The sequence below is a fragment of the Vigna unguiculata genome, chromosome 11 (genome assembly GCF_004118075.2).
Source record: "Vigna unguiculata cultivar IT97K-499-35 chromosome 11, ASM411807v1, whole genome shotgun sequence".
Taxonomy (NCBI): domain Eukaryota; kingdom Viridiplantae; phylum Streptophyta; class Magnoliopsida; order Fabales; family Fabaceae; genus Vigna; species Vigna unguiculata.
In genome coordinates this window covers 24728439-24739815 of record NC_040289.1, presented here as the reverse complement: position 1 = coordinate 24739815, position 11377 = coordinate 24728439, and the positions used below count along the sequence as shown (strand labels likewise).

The 11377-nt window shown below is 30.9% G+C and overlaps 1 long non-coding RNA gene across 1 annotated transcript; it reads right to left on the bottom strand.

Moving 5' to 3' along the window:
• Positions 1-5421: 5421 nt before the first annotated feature.
• LOC114169380 lies at positions 5422-6556 on the bottom strand. The gene is made up of 5 exons (XR_003600927.1): positions 6519-6556; positions 6179-6245; positions 5944-6010; positions 5575-5664; positions 5422-5487 (listed from the first exon to the last, which is right to left on the bottom strand). It is a non-coding gene; the product is annotated as an uncharacterized LOC114169380 (long non-coding RNA).
• Positions 6557-11377: the final 4821 nt, after the last annotated feature.

The following is an 11377-nucleotide window of genomic DNA, read 5'->3' as shown; positions in this document are numbered from 1 at the left end:
GAAAAGGTCAGGTCCCTTCTCATAACAATATTTTAATAAAAAGGGTGTCACAAAAATCTCAATTCAATATGAAAATGATGATGGAATGCTATATTATGAAATCTTCAAATTGCACATGGAGGTAGTATAGTGAGTTCCATCACCGAAATCATGGATTTGGTTACTTACCTTCAAGGCATTAGCCATATTCCCGTAACACTCAGTGCGTCTCAATCATCAATGTTCATCTAAATATAGATGTAAGAATAATAATAACCCACCACTGGTTCCACTTAAGTCCATGCTATTATAGATGTGTGTCTGTCACCATCATAAAACTATCATTCACTTTTATCATTATAATTATTATTATTACCCCATTTCTTTATTTCCTTCTATTTCTTTAGTCCAGGATCCACCACGTCCCATCAAACACAAGGGTTACTATTTTTTATCTATAAATTAACCTTACTACTTCATGGAATACACATACCTCCTTCAACTTTTATTTTAAAAGCTTAATATATGTGACAATAGTTACCCTTGTAGAAACATGACTCTTGTCACCTACTAGTCCATTTTTTGACAACCCAAAATCAGAGGTTTGCATAATAATTTTGTCATTGACAAAAACGAATGTTAGAAAGCCAGGGCTAACTAATAATACCTATCTCCTTGTATGACCAATGTTTCACTTATTGAATAAAGTAAGATATTGTAAGCTTTGAAGTTCCTGAATATTACACTTACTTCATCAGTGTGAAGAAATGCCTAAGTGAAAGAGACTGGATTAGCGGCAAAAGTCCTGAAATCTCGATATTGTCACCTATTTTATGCGATATTATGCTTTAGAAAAATAAAATATTTGGGCGTCAAGAAGTGTTTTTCCGAAACTCCACGGTGGACACTAAAATGTTCTGGCCAAGGAGGTGTGGAGACCCCTTAGCCACAGCATTCAAAGTCATTTTCGTTTTTCTCATTTTAAAGAGCCCCTTTTGTCTTCTGCTTTTAGTCTCAACATACTTCTGTCTCAATTGTCTTTAAAAATCTGCTATGTTTTTGCTCGTAGAATATTGTTATTTCCTCTTTATGGTAGGCTATATATGTTACCTTCTCTTTTAGTTTTTTTGGGATTTTGACCTTTGCTTTTTCGTATGTAAAAAGATTGGAGCACTCCAAATATATTTTTTTTATTTTAATATCTTTTTATTGTTAATAAAAAATTAAATTGGTTTTAAAACATTCCAAATTTCTATAAAAATGAATTATCTGAAAATAAAAACCCATGGAAAGATAGTAGGATTTCATTTTCGCAAGTATGCAAAAACACTTGGATGTTTAGGTGGAATTAATGGTGAAACAATTATCAACAATGTTAGGGATGTCACCGATTAAATTTTCCTTTGGAACAAGCCATCCCTATTGTATGACAAGGTAGATAGAAAGCAAGGACAAGGAGTACCAGAGATCAGTCCTTGGGAAAGAAAATTATAGCAGACACGAGTAACTAAAACGACTAGGTGAGTGCATGAAGAACTTTAAGATCATGAAATGGCAGCAATTTTTAATCATGAATAAGTAAAACTAAAAGATTCAAAAAATCATATTTCTAATGTAGGTAATCATAAATGTAATAATTTAATTAATGTGGAACATTAGTATTTATATTTAACCAACTATGTGAACAAATTCCTCTAGCTAAGGATTCGTATCCAAAGTGGCCAATGAAACAGATCATAGATGGGGGACTTTCAGAGTTAATGTTATTGTACTCTGCCATACTTCTTGGAGACTGAGAATTGAATACATGAGTTATTAATTTCCCTACAACCTCGAGTCTTTCATTCTCATTGGAAAATAACTTCAAAGAAGATCTTTAGCAATTATATTCAGTCTTTTTTTCATGTTCTTTATCATAAAACTCTTAGTGGTCAGTTTACTTTGTATTAAACTAGTATTTCTATCACACCGAATTTTTGAAACATATATTTATTAAATTAATTTAAAATTATAAAAGTATAATTAAATTTAATATGAATATTTTATTTTGTAAAATTCAATAATAATTATTTACTTAATTTTATAATAAAAGTGTATATTTATATATATTTTTAATAAAATGTATTGTATATAATTATTTTAAATAATATATTGAGTAAAAAATGTAGAAAAATATAATAATAGGGAACAAAAAAAATGCCTATTTGTCCGATTAATACATAAGAAAAGGAAAATTGTTTTGGAATGGGTATAATAAGTACAAATTTGAATATTAATATAATAAATACAAATTATATTTTAAAAATTATTATTGATATTAATATATTTTATGAGATATTTACATAAGTTTATTTCAAGTGCAAATATTGAACCACGTATTATTAATATATTCAAAACTTTAATATTAAATCATTTTTATTTTAAATTAAATTTACAACAATAAAATTTTAATATTAATATTATTGTTAAAATTATAAATTAGTGATTTCAAAGCCTTCAAACCCTATTCCCAACATCTTGAAAGTCAAGAAATTAGGGATTTTAACATGCATTCTGATCTTATTTAGAATACCCATTTGTAATCATGGAAACCAAGAAGAGGAATATAAAGAGAGATAGCGAGAGAGTCAACAGAAATCATGGAATCATATAAATTATACTAATGTGAAAGCAAATATATATTAAAACAATCTGAAAAGGAAAAAATGTAGAAAATGTACAAATTAGATACAACCATTTGAAATTGAATAACACAGACTTGAACCAATTGAAAACAAAAATCTGAAAAAGCAAATCTGTCTAACAAAAATGGAATGAGAAAAAAAAAATCTAAAAATTAATGAACACAAAAATTTAAAAATGGAAAACATGAACTTGAACTCGCTTAAAAAAATCTGAAAAAGCAAAAATGAGCGAAAAAAAATTGCAAACAAAAGAAATTTGAACCAATTAAAAAAAAGTATTTGAAAAACCAAAAACAAATCTGGATACATACATGTCAGTAACCAAATTTTAGATTTTACACTTATTTATTTATTTATTGTTTTACACCATATTTTAATTATTATTAGTTTTATTACTATATTTTAATATGTTAATATATTATTATATTATTAAGAACCACAAAACTTTTATTCCTAAATATTATATTATTTATTTATTCTTTTATATCATATTTTTAATTTATTATTTTTAATTGTAATTATTAATGTATTTTTGTTAATTTTTTTCAATTTATATTTTTAGAATTTCATAATATCTTAAATACGATTTTTTCTTATAAATTAAAAATATCTGTAAATTCTTTAGATACATTAAAAGAATTCAGAAGAAAACCTACACTATATTACAATTTTTTTTAAATTTGAATTTCAAATTCAAACTTTATTAAGATATTTAAATTTATATTGTTATTAAATATTATTATATTTTATAATATATTATTATACAGTTATGAGTCATCGAATTTTTGAATATTTGAATTTATATCTTTTTATCAGAAATATTAAAGTATTTATTAAAAAAAATTGTATATACTTTTTATTTTAAATGTTAAATTTAAATTTTTTTATCACACGATTTCAAATTTGAATCCAAAATTTATTTATATATTATGAGAAATTTTTCACAATTTAAAATTAGAGAAAGATTTGATTTCCAATCAATTAATTTTGAAATTTAGTTTGAAATTTATTTTAAAAAATACAGAAGGAATATATTACTTAATATTATCTACTGTTTGATGTTTGAAAAAAATCCATTATAAGATGAAAAGTTTGGTTTTCAAAGACATTAAATGAAAAAAAAAATTTCCAATGTAAATTTAAGTAATGTAATATTATACAAAAATATAAAATGATAATATTACATTAATTCTGCATAAACATAAATTTATTTTTAAATTAATATTTGAATTTAATCCTAGATTGGTATAAAGTTAAGAATATAAACATAATAAGTAATATTAGATCAATCATCTTCTAAACACATTAATGGAAGAAGATTTTGATTTCCAATACAATATTTTTAAGCCATCCTTCTAGTCTTAGTAATACTAATTACTAATCAATAATATATAACAACAATAAAAAAATGATTATTAATGATTAATGATAAAGAAACAACACCTAACATCTAAAAAAAACATTAGGATATAAAAAATTTATATTTTATATATACTTAAAATTGATAAATAATACTTTTTGGAATGTCTTAAATCCTAATTATATGTTTGATTGATGTTTCCACAAATCATATTTTTTGTTGTTCATAATAAATGGAGTAATTAAAGAAGACAATGTGTTGGAAGAGAGAAATTTGCAAGATTCTTGGAAGATGAAAAGTTATTGACATTTGACAATGTAAATGCTGGAAGATGAAAAGTTGTTTTTATTCTTGTTAACATTTTTTTTATTTTTGGAAGATGAAAAGTATAAAAAACTTATTGAGTAAATATATATTCTAGGATAATTTATTAGGCCAACATGTAATGAAGTGAATTTCCAATATATAATTACATACGGAGAAGTTAATAAAATATAGGATTACATGTCATTTGATAGTAATATTAATACTAATATTAAAAATAAATTTTTCAAATCATTTTAAACTTTTTAAACAATTTAAATTCAGAAAGTCCAATTTAAATTAGAAAATCATGAATTAAAAATATCGTATATCCGAAGAATAAATTATGATATATAATAACGCTTTCATCTACTCATCCATTGTACATACAAAATATAAAAACAGTAAGTTTCAAATTCAAATTCAGTTATTTAAACTTCAAATTCCAACCATGGACAATATAGACTACTAATTTAATAATTAAATACACATTAGGTGATGGTGGAAGATGAGAAGTAAGTATGACTAATTGAGAGATTTTGAAATGTTTATAAAGAGATTGAATTAAAAAAATTAAATTAATATTAATTATAAGTTATAATACATTAAATCAATTAGGTTGTAAAAATATTTAAAGTGCATTGTATCTGGATGAATTTGGTAGATGTGTTGAATTTGAACATGTAGATAACACTGCAATATTTGGATAGGCATTGAGTGCCACAAACCATCATTCTTAGTGTTGATATTTAATGTTGTAATAATTATTAATGCAAACGTCTTGGAATAGGTAAATTAATTCTTGAGAAAGTGAGAAGTTTTTTATTTGCGGTTATTGGTATAACTATTATTCATATTTAGAGAAATTCTTGATATTCTTTCTAACATCAATTCATTTCTAACGTCTACCTTGGTTGTATTCTTGAAACAGATCATTGATTTAGCAAAACCATCCTTCATGACAGAAAAAAAAAACCAACATTTGTTGTATTCTTCAAACAATTGATTCATCTGAAATAAAAATTTCATTCAATAAACCAAGAAACAAATACAAAAATACTTTGATCTGACAGACAAAAGAACAAAAGTTTCTACCTTTGCTATATTCTTCAAACACTTCATCCATCTAGAAACTTGTACATCATTCATCTGAAAGATAACCTTCATTGATCACAAAAAAAAGCCATACATAAGTACTAAAATCTGTTTGAAGAAGGAAAGATTCCAGAGAAGAAGAAAAGCTTCTACCTTGGTTGTATTCTTTAAATAAATCATCAATCTTCCTTCATGACAGAAAAAAAGCCAACTTTTGTTGTATTCTTCAAATAGTTGATTCATCTGAAATAAAACCTTCATTCAACATACCAAGAAAAAAATACAAAAAACTTTGATCTGGCAGACAGAAGAACAAAAGTTTCTACCTTTGTTGTATTCTTCAAAAACTTCATCTATCTAATAACTTGTATGTCATTCATATGAAAAAAAAACTTTCATTGATCACAAAAACAAAGAGTCACACAAAAGTATTAAAATCTGTTTGAAGAAGAATGGAATTAGATGGAAACATAAGATGAAAATAACCGAAAGCTGAGTAAAAATAAGATGAACTTCACATACCACTTTCATTCTGAAACCAAATAAATCAAATCTTGGTCGTGACCCATCTTCTACTCATTTCATTCATCTGAAAAAAAAATGAAAACAAAAATAAAATCAAAATAAGTAGAGATGTGAAGATGTTAGTGAAAAACATCGAAAAAGCTAAAAAAAACCGAGATATGGGTAAAAAGATGAAATATTTGGTTGAGAAAGTTGAAAAAATGAAATCTGATAAAATATGAACTTTACATACCACTTTCATTCTGAAACCAAATAAATCAAATCTTGGTCGTGACCCATCTTCTACTCATTTCATTCATCTGAAAAAAAACTGAAAACAAAAATAAGTAGAGATGTGAAGATGTTAGTGAAAAACATCGAAAAAGCTTTACAAAACTGAGATCTGGGTAAGAAGATGAACTGTTTGCTTGAGAAAGCTGAAAAAAAACCAAGATCTGGGTAAAAAGATAATAAGAAGATGAACTATTTGCTTGAGAAAGCTGGAAAAAACCGAGATCTGGGTAAAAAGATGAACTATTTGGTTGAGAAAGCTGAAAAAAATGAAATATGGATAAAATATGAACTTTACATACCACTTTCATTCTGAAACCAAATAAATCAAATCTTGGTCATGACCGATCTTCTACTCATTTCATTCATCTGGAAAAAAAATGAAAACAAAAATAAAACAAAAATAAGTAGAGATATGAAATGTTAGTGAAAAACATCGAGAAAGCTGAACAAAACCGAGATCTGAGTAAGAAGATGAACGGTTCGCTTGAGAAAGCTTAAAAAAACCGAGATCTAGGTAAAAGGATAATAAGAAGATGAACTGTTTGCCTGAGAAAACTGAAAAAAATCAAGATCTGGGTAAAAAGATGAACTGTTTGGTTGAGAAAGTTGAAAAAAACTGAAATCTGGATAAAATATGAACTTTACATACCACTTTCATTTTGAAACCAAATAAATCAAATCTTGGTCGTGACCCATCTTCTACTCATTTCATTCATCTGCAAAAAACAAATGAAAACAAAAATAAGTAGAGATGTGAAGATGTTAGTGAAAAACATCGAGAAAGTTGAACAAAATCGAGATCTGGGTAAGAAGATGAACTGTTTGCTTGAAAAAGCTGAAAAAAATCGAGATCTGGGTAAAAAGATGAACTGTTTGGTTGAGAAAGCTGAAAAAAAAATGAAATCTGGATAAAATATGAACTTCAAATACCACTTTCATTCTGAAACCAAATAAATCAAATTTTTTTTGTGACCCATCTTCTACTCATTTCATTCATCTGAAAAAAAAAGTGAAAAAAAATAAAACAAAAATAAGTAGAAATGTGAAGATGTTAGTGAAAAACATCTAGAAAGCTTAACAAAACCGAGATCTGGGTAAGAACATCGAGATGAAGAATCGAAAAAAAGCAAAAATAGAAATAGATCTTAATGTTTTAGTGCGAAAGAGAAAGATGAAGCTGAAGACATCTTGTCTGCAATGGTGTTATCTGTGAGTGAGAAAGAGAGAGAAGCTGAAGAGGTTTGAATTTGTGAGAATGAGAAAGAGAGAGAAGAAGCTGAAGAGGTTGGGATGAAAGAGAATGATTTTTTGTGTGGGATACGGAGCGTGAGAAGAAAAGAGATAGAGATTTTGTTCTTTTTGATTTATTTTGAAGGTTCAAAATTCTGATATTGTGACACGTTAGCATTGTTACCTCTTGTAGAAATTTTTTTTAAATAGAAGTGGGTAAGAAATAATATTTTATTGAAGAAGTTTCCATTTGTTAATTCAGAATTGTATATAGTATTAGATTATTGATTTTTTTTAAGTGTATGTACATGTGAAAATTCGTAGATGAAAATTGGGGTTGTCTATGAATGTGTTTTGGTTGGATATAGGTATGGATGGCCATTCAAATCATTTGTATGTCTTTCTAACATTTTCTTGAAGAAGGTTATTGTGCCTTAGCAATATATCCTGTGATAGAATATTAAAGGTGTATGTGAGAAGAAATAAGAACTGAGTTAGTTAGTTAGTTAGTCTGTTAGTAGGTTGTTTGGGAATGAAAGTTTGTTTTAGGAAAAGTATAAATAAGAAGGGGGGTAGTGTTGTAAAAGGGGGTATTCGTTTTGTTTTTGTAAGTGTAAACAGGAGTCATAACAGATCCTGTGAGGGGGGAATTGTTGTCTTTCCCTGGACGCATTCTTTGAGAGAATAATAAAAGTCTATTTCTGTTTCTTTCTGTGTTGGTGTGAGTGAGTTCTGCCCGAGTAGCTTGGGTTTCTAGCTCTAAGAAACCTAACAATTGGTCCGACCTGCCGGATCCAAGGGCCTGTTATCATGGAGGGAAGAGTTGCTGCGTTGGAAAGGTGGACCAGCGAGAATGGGAAGATTATCTTGGAAATTCAAGAAAATCTTCACGAAATCAGAAATATGATTAAGAATAGCAAGAAATCAGAAGAAGGGTCTGAGAAGAGTTCTGAAAATGGGGAGAATTCTGTTAACAACAAGAAAGGAGTTGTAAAGATGATCAGAAAGGAGGAGTCTGATTCTGACAGTGAAGAAGAGGTCCAGAAGCAGTGGATGAAAAGGGTAGAGTTACCAACTTTTGAAGGCAGTGATCCTATGGGCTGGATTGCTAGAGCAGAAAAGTTCTTTGAGATTCAAAATATTTCTCCAAAAGAGAAATTACGATTAGCATTCATAAGTATGGAAGGAAACGCTAGTCATTGGTTTAGCTTCTGGAAAAAGAAATCCAAGAACCCATCTTGGGAGAGTTTTGTCGAAGCTTTGAATAAAAGATTTGGAGGCAAGGATAGGAGTACAGTCTTTGAGAAATTAGCATCCATAAGGCAGAATGAGGGAGTAGAAGAATACGTACAAGAATTTGAAAGATTGGTGGCTCAAATTCCAGATTTATCAGAAGAACAACTACTGGGGTATTTTTTTGCAGGATTACAAAGCCGGATCAGAAGCCAAGTAAAGCCACATGATCCAAGGGATTTAATGAGGGCAATGGAGATCTCTAGGGATGTGGAGGAGTCTCTTAATGAATCATGGGCAGGAAGAACAAACACCTATCGGACAACATCAGCAGCAGACACCAGATTTCAGAGAGGAATGGGTGTGGTATCAAGAACTGAGACTTTTAAAGGGGCTGGAAACTCTCAGTCTTCTCCCAGCAATATGAGTACAGCAAGGAAAGAAGGAGGGGGAACCTCATCTATGGGCTCTAGGACAAGTGGAAATCCAACAACAGGAGGGAGTAAAAACAGGGCAGTCAGAAACTTGCCTTACCCAGAGTACCTAAAGAGAAGGGAAGAAGGAAGATGTTTTCATTGTGGAGGAGCTTTTGGGCCAGGCCACCGCTGCCCAGAAAAAAGCTTGAGAGTGGTAATTCTAGCAGAAGATGAGGAGAATAGTGAGGGCAGAGAGGAGGATGGAGGAGAGGAGAGAATTGGAGTGTTGGAAAACAAAAGAATGGAGCTATCTCTGTTCTCAGCAGGAGGCTTAACGCAAAATAATACCATGAAATTGCAGGGAGATATCAATGGGCGAAAGGTATTAATTTTAATTGATAGTGGGGCGAGTCATAATTTTGTTTCAGCACAATTGGTGACAGAATTGGGATTAATGGTGGAAGATACCCCTCCTTACTGTGTCAGATTAGGGGATGGACACAAGAAGCAAACACAAGGGTGTTGCAAAGATGTAGAAGTTAATTTGGAGAATCATGTTGTTAAAGAGACATTTTTCCTGTTTGAATTAGGAGGAGTTGATGTGATTTTAGGAGTGGAATGGCTAGCATCTTTAGGAGAAGTTAAGGTAAATTGGAACACCTTAACCATGAGTTTTAATGTGGCTGGAAAAGTGGTGAACATTCAAGGGGATCCCACTCTGACAAAAAGAATTGTGACACCACAAGCCCTGTTGAAGGAAACTGAAATTGAAGCAATCTCCTTAGTGTGGGAGTTGGGATTAACCAGTCACGAAGAGGAAGAAGGGGGGAAAGGATTGTCAGCCAAGCAGCAGGAGGAATTGGAGGAGGTTTTGCAGGAACATAAGATCATTTTCCAAGAAAAACTGGAGCTGCCACCAAGGAGGGGGATTGATCATAAAATACCTATCAAAGTAGGTGAAAACCCTGTCAATGTGAGACCATATAGGTACCCTCATCTGCTGAAATCTGAGATAGAAAAACAGGTGGAGGAAATGCTGAAATCTGGAATCATCAGGCCCAGCAATAGCCCATATTCCAGTCCAGTCATCCTAGTAAAGAAAAAAGATGGGAGTTGGAGGTTTTGCATAGACTATAGGGCCTTGAATAAGGTCACTGTGGCTGATAAATTTCCAATACCCGTGATAGAAGAGTTATTGGATGAACTACATGGTGCTACCTATTTCTCCAAAGTTGATTTGAAGGCAGGTTATCACCAAATCAGGATGTATGAAGGGGATATACAGAAAACAGCTTTCCGCACACATCAGGGCCACTATGAGTTCTTGGTCATGCCCTTTGGGCTAACCAACGCGCCAGCAACCTTCCAATGTGCCATGAACACAGTTTTGCAGCCATACTTAAGGAAGTTCGTATTGGTGTTCTTTGACGACATCTTAATCTACAGCCAATCATGGGAGGATCACATGGGTCACTTAAAACAGGTGTTGCATACACTGCAGCAGCAACAGTTCTTTGCAAATAAAAAGAAGTGTGAGTTTGGGAGACAAGAGGTGAAATATTTGGGCCACGTAATATCTAAAAAAGGGGTAGAGATGGATCAAGACAAGCTGGCAGCAATTCATCAGTGGCCTTTGCCAAAAAATCTTAAAGCCTTGAGGGGTTTTCTTGGGTTGACTGGGTATTATAGAAGATTCATCCGAGACTATGGAAAAGTAGCAAAACCATTAACACGTCTATTAAAGAAGGGATGTTTCTGCTGGAATGAAGAAAGCACTAAGGCTATGGAGGCTCTAAAGAAAGCTATAACAACAGCCCCTGTTCTAAAACTACCAGACTTCAGCCAACCTTTTTCCATTGAGTGTGATGCATCAGGCAGTGGGCTGGGTGCTGTGCTAACACAGGACAAACGTCCTATTGCTTTCTTCAGCAAAGGCCTATCGGACACTTCCTTAACTAAGTCCATTTATGAAAAGGAGTTGATGGCTTTAGTTTTAGCCATACAGCATTGGAGACCTTATTTATTGGGGCAAAAATTTACAGTATATACAGATCAGAGGAGTCTAAGGTATTTGTTAGAGCAGCGTATCACCACACAAAACCAGCAGAATTGGTTGGCCAAATTGATGGGATATGAATTTAATATTGTTTATAAAATTGGAGCATCCAACAAAGTAGCTGATGCCCTTTCTCGAAGGGGGGAGAATGAGGAGGATGACAAAGAATTGACTATAATGTCCATACCATTCTGGCAGGACTTCCAGAAGATATTGGCAGAAG